The sequence below is a fragment of the Ambystoma mexicanum genome, chromosome 7p, assembly GCF_040938575.1.
Source record: "Ambystoma mexicanum isolate Mex_15411 chromosome 7p, UKY_AmexF1_1, whole genome shotgun sequence".
In the NCBI taxonomy this organism is placed as follows: Eukaryota; Metazoa; Chordata; class Amphibia; order Caudata; family Ambystomatidae; genus Ambystoma; species Ambystoma mexicanum.
The window spans coordinates 537608313-537627158 of record NC_090939.1 but is presented as its reverse complement, the minus strand read 5'-3'; positions in this window follow the sequence as shown (position 1 = coordinate 537627158).

The following is an 18846-nucleotide window of genomic DNA, read 5'->3' as shown; positions in this document are numbered from 1 at the left end:
TATGTGAGCTGTAGGGGACATTAAGGGTCTTCTAGCAGCTATCCTTGGGGAGAGGGCAAACAACATTTAGACGAGAGCAGGATAAGCAAGTGTCACATCACAGAACACAGCGCACAATGGCGCACCATTTAATAATTGTATAGCGGCAGTCTGGAAAGCACTTATAGTACAGTAGCCTGATACGTCGGATATGGAGGTTATAAACGCATGTATGATGCAGGAAGGGCAAGATCTGTTTGCTTACATTCAGAATTTTCAAGAGCAGTGGTCTTTGGAAAATCGCGAGCTGTGGGGAAAATCTATACCTGTATTTTATCATATATTATGTTAGGGGTTGCAAGACCAGGTACAGAGACAGCTCAAGAAGATGGTGGGTATGGAGGCAAAACCAATGCCAGAAATTAAGCTGACTATTGTGCACCATTGCCGATTGTTGCAAGAGAAAAAGTGAAAGAGAGAGGACACTAGGAAGCTCGAGGAAGCAAAGTTAGTACAGAAAACTTTGTCGAAGTATGCCATAGAAGGGGTGATGCTGACTAGTGGAGAAGGGCCAGGATCACAGCAAGTATCAGGTATGCCACAGGTGAATAACCAATGGCAGTCAGATCAAGGAGCGAATGGATTTATGCAGAGAGGCAGGGGAGGCTTCAGTGTAAGAGGGGGCTTTCAGAATAATCAGGGAAACTTTCAGAATAACCAAGGCAGGTTTCAGAATCTGCAAAATGACAATCAAGGCTTGCAGGGAGGGCATGTTAGAAGAATCCCTCTTGTATGTTAGATATGTGGAATGACAGGGCACATTACACGAACATGTGGGAGCCAAGGGTATGTGCAAAATGGGCAATTCTCAAGAGGGGGAAGAACAACTTATCCTCCAGCATATAGCCCACAGAGTAGGGACAGGTTTGCTCAAGATAAGACAGTGTATCAGACACAGGTACCGCAAGCACAGCAGGCTTTGCAACCACAGCAAGTGCCATTGAATCGGCCACAAGGTCAGACACAGCATGCACCCATGCAGATACAGCCTAGCACAAACACAGGGCAGTTATTGACTCCTAGAGTAGGGGGGGTCACTGTCATGGGAGGTAATCCTTTTATAGGCACGGGAATAAAGATGGACCCACAATAGGATAGCTGACTGGCTGACTTGATGTGTTCAGTACTATCTGTGATGCCTAATCCACAAGAGGAACCGATGGTTGACGTTACGATAGGAGGCAAATCCGTTTCTATTTCAGTAGACACTGGAGCGACTCATGTATACTTGAGGGAAAACTTTGATTGTTGGGTAATGCCATGAATGCTCAAAGGTTCCCAGGAGCTACACGTAGAGTTCCTTTTACTAAGAAATCGCCGGTCTCTATAGGGAAATATGATATGTCTGTCCCTTTGTTGTATTCAAGTCAGACGCCAGTTAATATACTGGGTCGAGATTTGATGACGAAGCTAAACATGACGATTTCCTTCACTAATGAAGGCATAGTGTGTTCGATGCCAGGAATACATTATTTAAACATGGGCAAAGTTATCATGGCATTTACAGGGCAAATAGCCATCTGAGGGATGCCATTATAACCAAAAGTCTTTCACTATGGAGTACACATTTTGTTAACATGGCTGCCCGGTTTAGTGGGCAAGGTTATGAGAATACCTGATGAATTCCTGTTCAGGCCACAGATTCCCATGGACGAAGAGGGGGAGAGGTTTCTCCCTTAGAGTTACAGGCAGCTGTAGTGCGAGGGGAGTTGGCCATGCTTGAAGGATTTGATGATGACCGCATGCCATAGAGAACAGTGATTGCTATCGGGGAAGGTTACAGATTGCCTGATGTCACTGACAAGGATATCTTTAGAGATGACCCGTCAGTTGACAAAGTAGTATTTCAGATGAGTATTACATATTGTATTAGAAAAGAAAGACGAGAAGTCCCACAAAAAATGTTGATAGTGTGGCAGCATCCTGCATTTTTCGATGAAGACATGGCAAAGGTGGCAATTTCTTTATGGACTACATGCGCCTATGACATAGGCCTGTTGAAGGGGGTGGGAGAAGTTAAGATTAAGTTGAAACCACAAGCAACTTAACCTTGAGCAAGGCAATATCCCATATCTCGAGAGGCAGATGAGGGTATTTTTAAGACTATATCCACCATGATGGTTCAAGGCATCTTATTGATGTCAGAGTCACTGTGCAATACCGTGGTGTACCCTATTAAAAAATCAAAAGGGGGTTGTGGCGTTTAATTCAGAACATGAGGCTGATTAACCAGATTGTAGATGACAAATTTCCCCTAGTTCCTAATCTGGCAACAATCCTATATAGTATCCCGGATGAGGCATGATCTTTCACAGTGAATGACTTGAAAAATGTTTTTTTCTCAATCCCGTTGCATTAAGATTGCCAAGACCTTACGTCATTCAGGTTTTGAAAGTCTAAGCTGAAAAATACAGGTTTGCCCCAGGGGTATTGTGAGTCTCCATTGATTTGCAATAGGGTCCTGCAGATGGAGCTAAGCAATATTGATTTTCCAAGTGTTGTACTGCAATATGTAAATGACATTTTAGCATGTAGCACATCCGAAGAAGAGTGCAAACATGACTCAATTCAGCTAATGATTATTCTAGCAGAGAAAGGATATAAACCGGACAAAGAAAAATATCAGTACTGTCAAGAAGAGATTTTGTACATAGGTCATTTAATCTCGCATAGGGAATGAAGGTTACACCTTAAAGAGCTGAGGCAATCCTGAAAACAGCAAAACCGCACGCAATAAAGCATATGCAACAGTTTTTAGGATTATGTATTTATATTAGAGCATGTGTATTTGATTATAGTTCATACACAAGGCCAAAGTTGCAAGCCCTGAAAAAGGCGCTGGCAAATCAGGAAAAAATTAAATGGACTGAGGAAATGGAGGAGGGGTTTGGTGAATTAAAAAAGGCAATATGTACAGCTCCAGTATTAGGAATTCCCAATTATAGGAGTTAATTTTATTCTTGCACACAAACGGAACAGTGAAGACAGCAGTGCTTACGCAGAGAACTACATTGGTGTACAATCCTTTAGCATATTATAGTGGGATTTTGGATCCAGTAATGAGGAGTCCCTTCTCTTGTGAACAATCGTTAGCTGCAGCCGCGTTCACTATTGAAAAGTCTTCCAGCATAGTAATGGGGTGTTCCATGACTTTATTTGTTGAGCATACTTTGCTGTTTTGGATAAATCTAAGGGTACATTAACGTTTCAAAGAGCCTCTGCTTACGAGGTGGTCATTTTGAATCCAGCGTTCAAAATATTCAGGTGTAAAATGGTGAACCCTGCCACGTATTTTTAGCTGACCCACTGACAGAAGATGAACAAGTGCATGATTGCTCAAATTATGAGGAGTTCTATGACAAAATCCCGAGGGTAAAAGAGAATGCTCTAGCAGTAGGAAAGATTCTCTTTATTAATGGTTCTTCAAGGATCGATCAAACTGATGGAGAAAGTCACTCAAGTGCCGCTGTAGTGAAGCACATGGCTATTGGGGAATTTGAAGTAATAACAAGTGCAAGACTACCGTCTCACTTTTCAGCACAGGCTGCAGAATCAGTGGCACTGAGGGTCACTCTTGCGAAACACGCAGACCAGGAAGTAACAGTGTACAGCGGCTCTGCCCACGTGACATCAACCGTGCATGCAGGGCTAACACCTTGGAAAAGGAGGGCTACCTCTGAGTCGACGGCACCCCAGTGCAACACGCCACTTTATTGGACAGTCTTATTAAAGAACTACAACTGCCAGTAGCGATTGCAATAGTTACGTGCGCAGCGCACGCTTAGAGAACTGACTTTATTTCACGCAGAAACTAAGCCGTGGACAAAGAGGCAAAAAGGGTTGCATATTCATCTGACATAATGAGTTATGATATGCCTGAAGTGAAAGAGAAAATAGTTTTGATGATGATTGTGAATGAAAGTTTTAATTACTTATTGCAAACACAGCTAATGGAAACTCAGCGTGAAGCCCCACAGGAAGATAAAGAACTGTGGACATGGAGGGGGTGTTCTTTATCCCCTTCCAAGTCACTGTGGCTACAAGACAGCACTGGTAAACCAGTGATGCCTGTAGCCTTATAAAGGTATAAAGTGTGGCATTAGAACAGCTACACTACCCGGCGCATGTAACTAGGGAGAGAATTGCAGCAACAATTGCGGAGGACTGGATCGTACCGAAACCTGTTAGAACACTCAGCTTTTTATATAGTAAATTGCATCGTATGTCAAAAGCTTATTGCTAGGCACACACTGCAAACAGTCAGATCAGTAATTCCTCGACCAAATGGTCCTTTTCAGCATTTACATATTGATTATGTTAATATGTGAATGAGGTGTTTGAACAAATTAGCTTATTGCCTGGCATGAAACAAAAGTTTTCTTCTGCTTATCACCTGCAAGCAAACGGACTATGTGAAATATTCCACAGTCTGCTCAAAGAGAGAATAGCTAAGTTGAAAATGACCCTGAAGAAGGGGTGACTGCACTGCCTGCCCCTTGCATTATATGCATTAAGAAATCAGCCCGTCTCTGACCACCACCTCACACCCCATGAGTTAGTCAGAAGGAGGCGAATGAGAACGCCTCTAACTCCTCCATCGAGGACTAGAAGTGATGCCCAGACAACTGCAGAATTGTTAGGTGATGAACTATGTGCATACTTAACATGTATGACGGCTAGTATCTCTGTCATTTCAGATAAAGTCAAGTGGACGGGGTATAGGTCACAGAACACAGATGAAGACCACATAGCAACCAGATGTAAAGAACTATGTTCACCTAAAATCTTTGCTGGAGATAAAGTTTTAATCAGAAACTTTACACAAAAGTAGCACAGGCCCCTTTTCAGTGGCCCTTTCATAGTGGAGGACATTACTCCATCAGCAGTTAGTGAGACGAGCTTGGATACACAAAGGAGATGAGAAAGTCTATGCTGGAGAGGCCGCAGCATGCCCAACCCTTTCAGAAGCAAGTCAAGGAGAAGAAGTTCACCACATGCAGACTTGATCAATGATGAGGAAGAAGGTGCAGAGACTGCCCAATAGACAGATGCGAGTGTACATTTGGCCTGTTGCTTCCCTGAGACACTCTTTGTAGTTGTAGTGAAAAAGCTATTGTTCTTGAGTCACAGGAGCTTTGCTGACATTTGACTTTGGAGTGCGTATGTAAACAGAATATGCCAGATCTGGATTTTATGTTCGACGACTGCAAGAGGGAGCAGTTCCCGGACTCATTTCTCACAGAATTTTTCTTTGGAGGTGCTTATGGTACTTACCGATGCTGATGTACACAGACTACGTCATGCTGTCTTTATATTTATACTCAGAGCTTAACCCGCTCATGTTGGGAGAGCACTGACATATGTACTTTTACTCCAGGATCATAAGAATGGCCCGACTATTAGACACCTATTGGCAGCAATAAAAAAACAGATCAGACTCTTACCTGATCATCTTACTAGAGGTACAGATGGTCTTGTCTAACAACGATGCCCACAAACTACTTGCTAGGATCTTTTACTATTTGTTTCAAGTTCATCCCTACCTTGCTTGGCGAGACACCAACACTTGTGTGTTCATGTGAGATCCTATAAACCCTCCAGCAATCAGCCAGTTACTTGTGGACATTTTTGAGCAGATTCAACAACTACGGGAGCATCTGCGAGTTTGCCTGAATAAAAATAATGTGTCCTTCATTAAAAAGTCATCACAGGCAAATAAACATGTGGTCCATAGAGCATATTGCAGGTCCAGAAAGTGAGCAAAGTCAACAATGAGTGGTGAGGTGTCGATGTTGGAGCCTCATGTAGTGGTGCATAATATATGCATGTTCTAGGTTTATCATTTTTTTCTGATTCGGCTAATTCTCACTGTGTATTTCATTGGTCCAAAGAAAGCAGTGGTCCCTTTGATCCTTCACACTCCAATTACCTTGGCAGAACTGGAGAATGTGAGACAGCCAATGCCTTATGTGATTGTCCCTACTCTAGTAGCTCATGTAGAGGTACCTATGCATGTGACAAAAAATCCAAATATTCCCTTTGGAGGGAGCTCCATTTTTGATTTACTTTATGGTCATTACAGGGAGAACCATTTGCCAAGAATGAAACAGAGACCTAAGAGAAGTACAAGGGCGGATGATTATTAATGAAACACTTATTTGGAAATAACAGCACATTTAGGGAATAACATGTGGCATCAGCACATGAAAGAGGTGGGAAAGAGACCTTGTTAGGAGGATTGCTATGTGTGTGGACTCCTGCCTTACAGCATGGAAAAGTCTAAGATATTCATAGATATTGAAATGGATGTTCAAACGTCTCATTGCCTTACTCACCTTCCACTCTGCCTTACAAAAGGTCAAATCCAGGGCCGAACATCATCTTTGATATGGGTAACAGAATGGTCAGCACCTGATGAAGATGACTATGTGCAAGACATAAAGACAAGAGTGAGAGCACACAGCTTCAAACATGTGATAAGATATCAACAGCCTGGTATGAAGGGAGGAGGAATCAGATGGGAAATAAACAGAAGACTCAATTGTCAAGGAAAAACTGATAAAGAGGTTCAAAATTGCAAAGAAAGAGGCCAAATGCAGATCTGGTTAACAGTGCTTTCTCCAGACGGATGGGAAGAAGGTGTGGTCATATGCAGAGCACATGCAACAAAAGGATCACTCAAATCAGCTGTAGAAAACATAGAACGATTGTGCAAACCTCTATGGCCAAGGATTGCCAAACTTTTAACATGGGTCGAAGATAAAGGAGTTCCATTGAAGATAGTACCTTTAGCTAGTGCTTTAGAAATCATGGCATGAGAAAAGTTGGAGAGAATCAGCAATGCAGACGGATCTTTGATGTACCAGGAATGAAGGACAAGACAGCAGTGATAATGGATCACTACTGGGCCTGTGGATCCAGAGCGTACATGAAGCTGCCCAGAGATTGGGGACGACTATGTTCTATAGTGATTGTCCACGTTCCAGCATTGGTGATCCCGAAGAGTGACCTGAACATTATTGAATTTCCCTCACCTGAGGAAGAAGAGATCTACTGAGCTACTGAATTGAATGAAAAGGGAGAACTACTTCTCAGCCAAGTTGATAGAAGCTTTTGATGCCATCCCATATGAGCACAGATCGTTCAGTCAGACTTCATCAATATTCACAACAATCTTTATGCCCAGAATTCAGATGGCAGCAAATACCAAATGGGTACAAATATCCAGATGGGAGCTTCTACAGACGATCAACACCACCATAAAGGGTTTCAGTGCTATCAAGGAGGAGCTTAGAGCCATAAGACTGAAGACTCTCCAGAACAGATATGTCTTAGGCATGATCACAGGTGTGGATGGAGGTGTTTGTGCCAAAATCAGAGAATCATGTTGTATCTTCAACCTTCTCACGATGACGAGAATGGCACCTTGACACAGGCCATAATGTTGCTGACAAACCTGCACGTCAAGATGGAGGATGATGTGGAAGACATTGGTGATAACAGCTGGTTTGGGTCAATATTCTCGTGGGTTCCACAATGGATGGCAAACATTTTCCAGTTACTGGAGCCCTGTTGGTGATGATCATGTTTGGGTTCTGTGTGAACACGATAATAATCGCACAATGCAAGAGGACTGAAAAGAAAGCAGTAGGAATGAAGATTGTGATTGATGTCGAATCAGGATTCGAACCTAAAGAACTGACAAATGAAGAAATCGGAGACTACGTAAAGGCCAGCATCCATGCATGAGAGGGAACAAAGTTTGTGTATCCCAAGAACCAAAAGAAGTATGTGGGGAGATGGATCATTGCAGTCCCAATAGACAATCCTTGCTTATGACTGGGAATGTTGATGAGTATGTGAAATCAGCAGGAGGCATGAAAGGAGTCGTAATGATATGGGTCTCAAAGAAGCACTTCTCCAGACGAGGATGTCTGGATGTGAAGATTGATGAGAGAGTGGTAGATGAATCACCCAAAGGGGGGCGTGTAGAGGTAGAGTCAAGTACCCCCATCAAAATCTCTGCTCCCACGTTGCCTATATGTTGGGAGCCTGAAATTGCAACATGTGCAGTACCAGTGAGAATGCCTATACCGCAGAGAATCCTGGAAACAAGGTATCCTTAGAGAAAACCCTATATGCATTCCCAAAGAAATAATGGCCTGTTCAACAAAGTCCCAGAAGAAGTGTGAAAATGAGTGAAATAGATGACTGGTGACATCATGCAAAGCAGAGCCGACACACCCAGAAAAGATACACAAGGTAAAAGAACATAAACATTCTATAAAATCTGAAGAGGAGATATCAAAGATGAGCAACATATCAGGCTCGAGATGAAGATGCTCATGCTACAGAAACACTGAAGAAAATGCAAAACAGTTTACACTTGTACGGATGCAGTAACTCAAGTAGACAAAGTGATCTTGAGGCTGGCTATATAGTTAATAGTTGTGGTGATGCGCCAATGTATGTACATAGCAATGTGTAGAACCTGGATGCACTTTAGCAGTGCCTGAAACCCAGTGATTGGTTAGAGTTTTCAGTGCGGTGCAGTTGTAAAATTACTGAATGCAGAGAAATTCTAAAAAGGCTTGTCTGGCCCAGCACGAAGAGGACGAGGCCACCATGAGCCTGGTTGTCCATTCATTAGTTACATGAACGTGAGAAAGAAACAAACTTCTGTTTGACATGGAATGGAAAAAAAACTGAAGGTTTCAAAAGTTCATCATTTTATAGAATTAAATACAGAAAAAAAAGCTCAGAAACACAGTCTCCAGTCACATGGTGAGATCAAAATAGACATTAGGTCGAGCTACACTGCAACCAAGAAGATACTCCCTTTTATTCCCAGGCACAGAGAGCTTCTGCAAGGCCAAGTTCAAAAGGCTTAATTGACTGGCAGACTGCAAGAGTGATGATATATTTTGGGCTTATTGGGTGGGGAGGCATGATCACACTGACCCTGCCTGCACCTGGTATGGTAGCCTGTGTGCTGCTAGTGTGTGGAATATTCCAGAAGGGTACAAGGATGCCAAACCAATGGTAGAGGGCCATGTATCAAAGAGCCCTATAAAATAATACTCTCCCGTTTGAACGGTTTCACCTTTACTTCATGTTTTTCTGACCCTCCCTTGTTTACCACTATATTTTTTGGGGTGTAGACTTCCCACTCTTTCACCAGCAATTGTGCTGCCCCTTATATTATATATTGTATCCTTCCCCTCCGTTTCATGTTTCATGTTTTATATTTTGTGGATTTTATGTCTGTATGCACCATCATGCCTCCAGGTCCGTTGTGCGCGATATAAATATAATAAAGTAAAGTAAAGTAAAGTAAAAAGTCTCGTCCCAACTAAGGGGGTAACTCTGTGGGCTTTGACATCCCTGAAAAGGCATTTTGGTCAGCTCAATTGCTGCCGTATGCAGTTGAAATTCAAGCCGGAGAAGAGATCACCGTCCCAGCACTAGGCTGACATTTCATTGTTCTCCTAAAAATTAAGCGGGGACAGAATCTCCAAAACCAGGACGCTTATATAAACTGAAATTATAACCTCCAACAGCAAGGACTGTATTTGAACCCGACTCCACTAGCTGACCTAGAACACAACACCATTCGAATATTGGTGGATAACAGTGAACCTAGGAGTATCACTCTGGGCGCAGTCACCTTTATTGGAATGGCAGTTGATGGCCAACCTTTTTCCACTGACTTAGGACATTAGATCATGGGACCAATTTGTCCATTGACTCTGTGACAATGACTTACCTCCAGAAAAGACCCACCTTTACAGAACACTGAGCGTGTTGCTGAGAAGTGCTTACTCCAGTCCAGAACACAGACGTCAGACGCCAAACGCTGTCAGAAGAAAATTGCAGAGATGGTCTGCGAGGGACTGTGGGACTGGGAGATTGAGGGAATGGGGGGCAGGGGCTAAAGATTGGAAGCTAAAAAAATTTGCTGAAAGGAAATGGAAAAGCTGCCAGAACGCAGAGAGTGTAGCGTCAGTCTTTCTTTACTTGCTGCCGAGCATTCTCCTCTCTGCTCCACCACCTCAGAGATTTCAAGAAAAGGACCCTAAACAAGGCAAACCCACGTCAGGCTGCACGACCTAGCTCGGCTGCCTCTGACATGCTACTTTGTAATTGATTAGGCCCAAATTAATTGTGAATCAATTGAGAATGTCACTGCAATTGTGATCTATGCTTTTGTCACCAATGGACATTTTTAGCATGCGCCTGCTAGGCAGGAGATGTTTGGAATTTGGAGTTTCCAGTCCCACTTCCCACTTGTCAATCAACTTAAATGTGAGAATGGTCTGATCTTTTGGGAGTTTGTTTGAATAATGCTTCACTGAATAAGCTTTTTCCATTATTCAGGCATACTCTGGCAGGAACTGGCTCCCCCCTCATTTACCTGAATGGGGAGAAACAGCTGTTCACCCTTTTTCTGCATATCATTCAAATTCTGAGCTGGTTTTTCATCATCTTTTGTCATGGTATTTGGGTTCTCCTCAAATTGTGGATCGATATACAATTTCAGGGTATTTCCTTCCAGTGTGGAATGCCACTTGAAACTGGAAGGAAGGTTGATTTTACAGTGATGTCAGGGACTTGATTGTTCGTAAAGTGGAATTCGATTTTGTCAGACCGCCTTTCAATCATGTGGCATGTGCCATTTAGACTTGCGTAGTTTTTGCTTTGTTCTAGTTTTATTGGCCACTTAGTCAGTGCACAGAGGACCTTGTTCACACAGTCGATCAGGGGTGACAATCTCCGGAAGAGGTCATTCCACAGAAGACAAGGTGTGCCTTTTGGAGTGTCAACTATGACCAGATGTTTCACCCTATGTTGCCCAATTTTGATCTCCACATCTGCAGTCACCTCGACGGAAATGTTATTTCCGTTGAAGTTTTGGAGTTGTCCAGTTAGAGGTGTGAGGGGCATTTGGTGACTCTCCCCCTTCCTGAATTAATTTGGTCAAATTCCTTTTTGGACAGAAGAGTGGCTTGGGATCCCTTATCCACCAGCGCTGAAAATGCACCTTGGCCCTGGACCTAGATGGAGGCATAAACCTGCCTTCTTTCTCCTCAAGGGGGCAAAGAAATGTGCATTTTGGGCCAATCTGACAGTTAATTTCTTTATTTTGAACTCCAACACCATGTGATCTTGGGCGGTTTTCTGTGTCAGAATCCGGGAATCTGTAAAGAAAATTTGGTACCCAGATATCTGTGGGATTTTGGAATCCCACTTTCCCCCTGATTCTTTGCTGTTCCCTTTTCCCGGGAGACAGTCACTTGAAACGGTTTGGAAGGAAGATCCCTCATTGATTGCAAAGTCATCTGGGTGACATGCTTGAGGTTCAGGAATTGGTGGTTCTGGATCAGTTCCCACACTTACCCAGTCTGAGTTAGGGTCTTTTGGGACCCATTTTCCCTTGAGAGGAATCCCCTCATCCCTGAAAGAGAAGATTTTCTTCCCTGAATCCTCCAGAGATTATTCCCCTTATGATGCAGACCTCCTCCACGAATTGGGTTTACTTTGTCCCTTGGTTTCTCTTACTTACCCTCTGTTCCCTAGGTTGCAGCTTTTTGGGGTTATGGAGATTTGAGTTCAGGTTCAGAGGTTTCTAGTGTTTTTTCTCGGGTAAGGAAGGAAGTTTCCTCTCGGGCTTTGCATCCTCCTTCCCCCGGACTTCCTCCTCTGGAACCTGTTGGTTGTCTGGGTTCTCTCCCTGTCATTGCTCCGGGGTACCAGATCCTGGGTTTGAGCTATTCCGGCAGCCATGTTCATTTGAGGGTTCTGCTGAGCCCTCAACCTGTGACTCAGGTCGTGGGTAAGATGTTGGACCTGGTGCTCTAGTTACAACATCCTCTGTGGTTGGGATGGGGTCTAGAGTCATACCTTTGCTGCTCTCAGGAAGGATAGCTGTCCCTTCTCCCAGAGTTGCTCGTGCATTGAGGGTTTCCTGGTAGCCATCCATCCTTGGTCTCCCGTCTCCCTGATATTGGGGACTAGAGTCCTGAAAGCGTGGAGAGAGAGAAGATTTGTTCTGACGGTTGGGTTTTGGAGGGCGCTGGGGAAGAACCTTAAATTGGAGGGTGGAATATTACTGCCCTCCTGAGTGAAGTTTTGTGGGAAGTTTGGAGGAAAGTTGCCTGGGGCTGTACTTACCTGAATGGATCCCCGCCCTTGAGCCGGGGAGTCCATACATATCTTTTACCCTTGTACATCAGGCTAATGTAGGTGGCAGAGTCAGGTGACATATTTGTTGGATACCCTGCGTGGCTACCACCCGCTTAGGGCTGATCAGAGGGTCTCCTCTGCCTCTCATTTGGTTTATTATACAGAGGAGTATTTTTAGGCCCCCCATTTCTATGTCCAAAATGGGGGATTTCTTCACCTATGCCACCTTGGCAGCAGCAGGTGTGTAGGATGGTGTAGGATTTTTGGGATTGTTTTTGTTTTCAACTGGCTTTTGGACTTCATAGATCTGGGTAGCCTGTTCTATTACCCAATCCAGGGTCCTTTAATCATTGAAGTCCCTAACCAGTTGTGGCATGAAAATAAGTATTGATAAACTCCATACTATTTGTGCACACCCTTCTAGAGTTCTGGGAAAATGCACGCTTCAATTCTTACACAAACTCTCTGTGCCTGGTCCTCTCCGCACTGCAGCTTGTAGGCCGCTTTGCAGGCCTCCTGAGGGTTCCTGTGCACATAGAATTGTTTCAAGATGGCCGCCTTGTAGGTAGACCATCTTGAATGATCCACCAGGCCAGCAAAGAAGCTGGAATATTCCGGGTAGAATGTCCACTTGACAAACTGAATAGTATTATGGCCATTTTTAATGCCAAATGACATCATCATCTAGTCATACAGCTCCAGATGCTCCCAGACTGAGTACTTGGAATCTTTGTGGTAGGGAGTCATGAAGCTTCTGATGTCTTTTATTTGCCAGATTTGGTATTTTACAAGAGTTCTCTTTTGTTTGGCAGCCTTCTTTTTCTGCTGCACTTGAGTCCATTCGCCCTCAGAGCTGCTACTATTTGTGGTCCAGTCCATGTACTCTAGGCACTACCTGATTCTTTGAGCCAGGAGTCCCTCCAAGAATGACAGGGTCTAGACACTTCTCCCCTGCTGTATTGTGGGCTCTCTGGGTCACTTCCCTTGGGCTCCCCCTTTCGCACCGGGGAGTATTCATCTTGATCCTCTCTTATTCCCGGTGTGGAGGAGAACTCCCCCCACCTCCCTGAATGGGTGGAAGGTTTCAAGATGCTCTTTTGAGGCCTGAACTCGGATTCATCTTTATCTGCAAAGTGGACCAGATGGTCCCTTTGTAATCTCTGTTTCTGCCAGTCTAACTCCTCATCATAGGAGTCCTCCTGGTCAGATGTATTTGCCAAGATATTTTTAAACCTAAATAATGATGCATGTCCATGAATATCTGCTAGGGACTGGCCTTCCGGCCCATTTTTACTAGGCCTAATTGAGTCCAGCTGCCTCATAGTTCCCGGTTCTTGTGAACTGGGAGACATGAAATGTACAGTGCCCTGCGCATATAATGTGGTTAGTTGGCTTGAGGCCCCTGGTAAGGAGGGCATCGCACTGTGATCAGGGGTTCCACTTCCATACCCTAACTGTTAGGGGTTTCTCAAAGCCTGATTGAGTTTAGCCATTTCCTTCTCCAATCTCTCTGCTTTATCTTTCTCAGCCCCTAACTCTTGGTGGTAAATAGAGGGTGGACCTGATACCAGAGCTTCAGTAGCTTCTATAACCTTGCTTTGTGCCACTACTTGGCCATGGAGTCCCCTGTTTTCCTCACAAAGGGACTCATTTTCTTTCTGTGAATCTTGTACTATCTGGAAATACTCAGACCTATTCTTTTGCAGGAGACTAATCTCCTCACTCTGTGCATGTTTGGCCTGTGTTGCCTGCTCTAAATCCAATTCTACTTGCCTTATGTGTTCCCTTCATTTTTCATGTTCTACCCTCATGTCAGCCAGTTCCTAAAAACATGACTCACTTTTCTCCAGGTTTGTCTTTAATTGGCACACTTCCTGGCACAGGGCATCTTTTTCCTGACACAGTGTGCTATTCTGTTCACTGAGGTGATCTCTCTGCTGTTTCATAGTGCTCAACTTCTGGTGCTCCTGGTCAAAATCCACTTGGGAATGGACCTCCTTTATGACCCACTGGTTATTCTCCTCTTTCACTTGTTTACTCTGATTTTGAAATGCACCCATGTCTTCTACGCAGGCTCTACTGTATGCTACTTGTTGACTCAATTTTAGTTGACCCTCTATCAGGTTCTCAACACCTTCTTGACACTCCTCTATCAGTGCAGAAAATGGAGACTCTTGCACTGAATTCATTTGTTGCTGTGCTGCTAACTCATCCTTTCGTTGCTGAATAATGTCTCCTAATTCCAACTATGTAGCACTTTCTCCTCTACCTGCCTTGTCTCTCTCTGTACTTGCTCCAATAACTCATGTTGTGTTTTGTTTTTTTACAGAGGCTACTCTCTCCTGGTATATTTCTTCCATGATCATCAAATGGAAGTACATATATGCAGTACGCTGAACCATTTTAATTTGCTCATCTCTAGTGGTCTGCGTCATATAAAAATCTGTCAGGGCTTGATGTAACAGGCCACTAACCTGCCGCACATCCATTTATAGAGGTCACCTGTTACATCATTCTAGATTGCCAGGCTTCATGTTCATGTTTGGCCTATTCACCTTTAATAAACAATTTGGATAGAAGGTGCTTCCTAGCCATGTTTATTTCTATGATGCTCATTGTAAAATATGTTCTTCATCTGATGGATTCTCTATGCCAGGGCTCAATATCAACCCCGCTCCTGCCTAGTTTGTATTCACAATCTTTTATTTAGACACACAGCCCTGACACCCAGGGTACATGTTTGGCTGGCGCCTTCACAATGTAACCAGCTTTCTAGCCACTAAAAGTAACAATATCTTCAATGGGCTAGTCTGCTGTGCTACACTGTCATGGGGGAAAACACTTTTCTCAATCATGGCATGAGCCCCAACTTTGTCACGGTTTATTACACGGCACATGCAAGCCATTTATTACACGGCACATGCAAGCCAAGGAACTCCTTCTTCTGCAATGAATGTGGCGCACAATAAAACGCTTTTTATTTTTTAGTTTACTATGATTCTTTTTGAGTAGGCCTCCAACCCGCCTCGCACCCAACCTCCGCAAAGACCCCATGTCACAATGGACTAGGAACCAGGCTGGTGTATATCAATAGATATTTATTAATTTATTATTTAATGTCAGAGAAAAATCAACCAATTGCAACAGCCACCAATGTTGTGGCAACACAAGATGCAATAATCTCTTCAAAGCAACCAGGTTAAGATATACTATCACAGTTAATTCTTTTTTTAAAATAGCAGAGCAGAAAAAGAACAATGTACCACACAATGATAGCACTAGTGTCACGCAATCGCCCTGCAACACTCAACCCCCAAACATCAATTGGACTTGATTCCTGTGAATGGAAGGCAGTGGCAGGGAGTAGGATTACAGGGGTCAAATCAGTTTTAGTGTGGTGCCCACAGAAACAATATGGGGAGCCAGCAAAGCAGGGGTAAATCAGTTTTTGGAGCACCAATGGAAGAATTTTTAAAAAATATTTCGCACAACTGCTTAGGGACAGAATAGAAGAAAATTCGTACTGCTTACACTTAGGAGACAGGCAGAGTTTTACAGAATACTTACCAGCACACCAGGGAAAATATAAATAAAGTAGGGAAATTTTGTTTTAGGATATTCAACAGGTAGGCAATGGAATGGAAAAATTCAAATGGGATTCGTTTCACTGATGCTAACAATGACAGATAGGCTCTGGGAAAGGAGTTAGCTCACAACAAGGACATTGGTTTTGGTTTTGGATGACAGATGCAAGGGGGAAATTACAGTAGCAAATGGAAATTTGTTTAGTAGGGCCCAATTTAAACACAGGGACAAAAATGTGTTTCACAGATCACAATGGGATTACTTCTTTTGGGCAACACTTTATAACTATAACAATTAAAATAATATTGGGGAAAAGATTGCTGGTTTCGAATTCCAAAAATCCTGGTCCCGTGAAATTTAATGAGGGAATTAATTGATTTACTTACAAAAATACTAAGGATTTACACAGACAAATGAGGTTTTTTTTTCAATGGGGATATGCTAAGATACACAGGCATACAAGATATTCTTCTGTGGGGAGATGACTGCAATACACTGCAAACAAAAGATTCTTCAATGGGGAGATGACTAAAATGCACTGGCAATTGGGGTTTTCAATGGGGAATGTTCAATGGGGAAATATTGGATGCTCTGATACAAGAATGAAGGACCTATGTAATTTAGGCCTGGGGTTATTGCTACTTACATACCAAGCCTTTGTTTAAGGTTCAGGAAAGCTAGCTGCATCTGAGGACACTCAGAAAGATAGGGCAGAAGTCTAGTCACTCCACTCCCAAAGATGGTAGGTTTCAGCAGCCTTCTCTCTGTCCTCCTTTTTCTGTCTCCCCGGTTTTTGTGGTTCCCTTGTCCTAGTGCAGTCCCCCTTATACAGCAGAAACAACATCACCAATTTTACAATCTACGGGAAGTACCCTGCAATAATCCCTGCCTCTAGGATTGGACGGTTACCCTCTCTCTCTCTGCCCCCGTCATGATTGATTTAGGGGTTTGGAGCAACATCTGTCTTTTTCCATTTGTCATCATCCTATTTTCTCCTTTCAAAAACTAGTTCATTATTGTACTAGCAACTGCCATACTAAACATATTTTCTGTTTTAGCGGATCAGGGGTAATTAGATAAGCCGACCGCCAAATCCGTACGATGTCACATGACCATGTGGCACATTTCTGTCATTTTCATAAAATGTACAACAGTAATGAATGTGTAAGTTATCAAGCATATTCCTAATTTCATGTTCCACCTTTTCATCAACTCTCACATTTGTAACATGTTCAGATAAGCCAGAAACCTAGTCTAACTGGCTGTTACAGTTCTCAGAGGCACAGGTAGATGCATTTTATACCCCCAAAACTGCCTGGAAGTTACATGAAACATGGTGTAAAAATGAAATTAATCCACACTATGGTTGCTGCGCAAAAAGCCCAAAATAAAAATAGCCTTCTAAATGAATTGTAATTGTACCTGTTCAGCAAATGGGGTGGCTGCTTCATCCCCCACAGACATATGTCCCCCTCGGCCAGCCTGTGACCAGGGATTTTTATGAGTCTCTTTGAAGTTAGTGTGTGTGTTCTTTGAAGTGGGTGCAACAAGGATTCACACCTTTCAGCCATGCTCCAGCCAAGTATGGCGTTTTCTTGAAGTCCTTGCTTCCCTAGTCAGTAGGCATGGAGGATACATAATGTTGACGCGTTTAGCAGGACCACATTTTATTTTGGTTTATTGTGGGTTATTAGATGTGAGATGTGACTTCCAGCTGAAGCAGGGCTTTCCATTGTGAAGTTTTGCCCCCGGCCAGAACAGATTTTTCCTGAATACTAAAGTGTCTCTTAACATTTCACTGGAGTTTGGCGGGTGAAACATAATATGCATTGCTTTTGTCAGCCCACACATCATGTTTTGCTTTCCTCACATTTTTTTGTGAGCAGTGATATTGTTTCCCATTTTGGATTTTTAAAACCGTTTTTATTTGCAAACAAATGTGCAGGCCGTTTTTGCTTTCAATGTTGAAAAATCCTGTTTTCCAGCTTGCAGGATTATTGGATTCCTCCTTCTTTTGTACATCAAACTGCTGCTTGTCCATTAATAATGACAGTTAGGCCTCTTTCCACATGGCTCTTTAACTTTACATGAAACAAAAGCAATAGCCAGGCATTTTTGTTGCAGTGTTTAAATGCCTGCCATTCATGTGAAAAGTAAAAGCCAGGACATTTATGTTGCAGTGTATAAATGCCTGCCATTCATGTGAAAGGAAAAAGCAACAGCCAGGCCGTTTTTGTTGCAGGGTTTAAATGGCTCTGCCATTCAGGTGAAAGGGACTTCTGTTTGGGACTTTTAAATTCACTGCACAATAATTTTTCCCATAACTGAGTTTGTGTACATCACACACATTTTGTTTTACACTGTCCCAATGAGCTCTTCATTCTGTTTAATATAAGCCCAAATTGAGCTTGGTGGGACACCCGCTGCACTTTTTATTTAAGAAAAAATGTTTTTAATGTTTAATCAATGGCAGGTCATAAAATGGTCCTAAGCTTCACATTCATATCAGACCCAAACAATTTACCTTTCGCTTAAAAAATGTCACCAGCCACCTGGTTTAGCCATGTTTATCTTAACTTTTTCTCCTAGGCTTCAAAGGAGCCTTTCTCAGAGCTTAATGCACTTTTTATGTGGAGCCTGACCTTAAAGGTCATTTCTGTTAGTCATGTTATCTCTACATCCATATTATCAATCTACTTCTTTGTATATCTTAGCATTTAACTTGATAGCCAGACCTGTTTCCTTGGTGAGCCCACCCAAAGGTCTTGAGTTCAGATTTTCAAGGAATCACCCGAAAAAAGACCATGTAGAAAATCCCGAATGGGAGATTTGGCCAAATATCATGTGTTTGAAAATTCTGAATGGCCGAAAAGTTCCACTAAATCCCCCATTCAGCTGCGGGAGCTGTGGGGGTGTCCCCCACACCCTTGTTCACTATACTGTGAGTGGTGTTTGGGGCGGTGTCTACCACAGCCGTTCTGATAAAATGTTGGGAAAAAAAGGAAAGGACCCTGCGGTGTCGGTTCCCAAATAAAACTC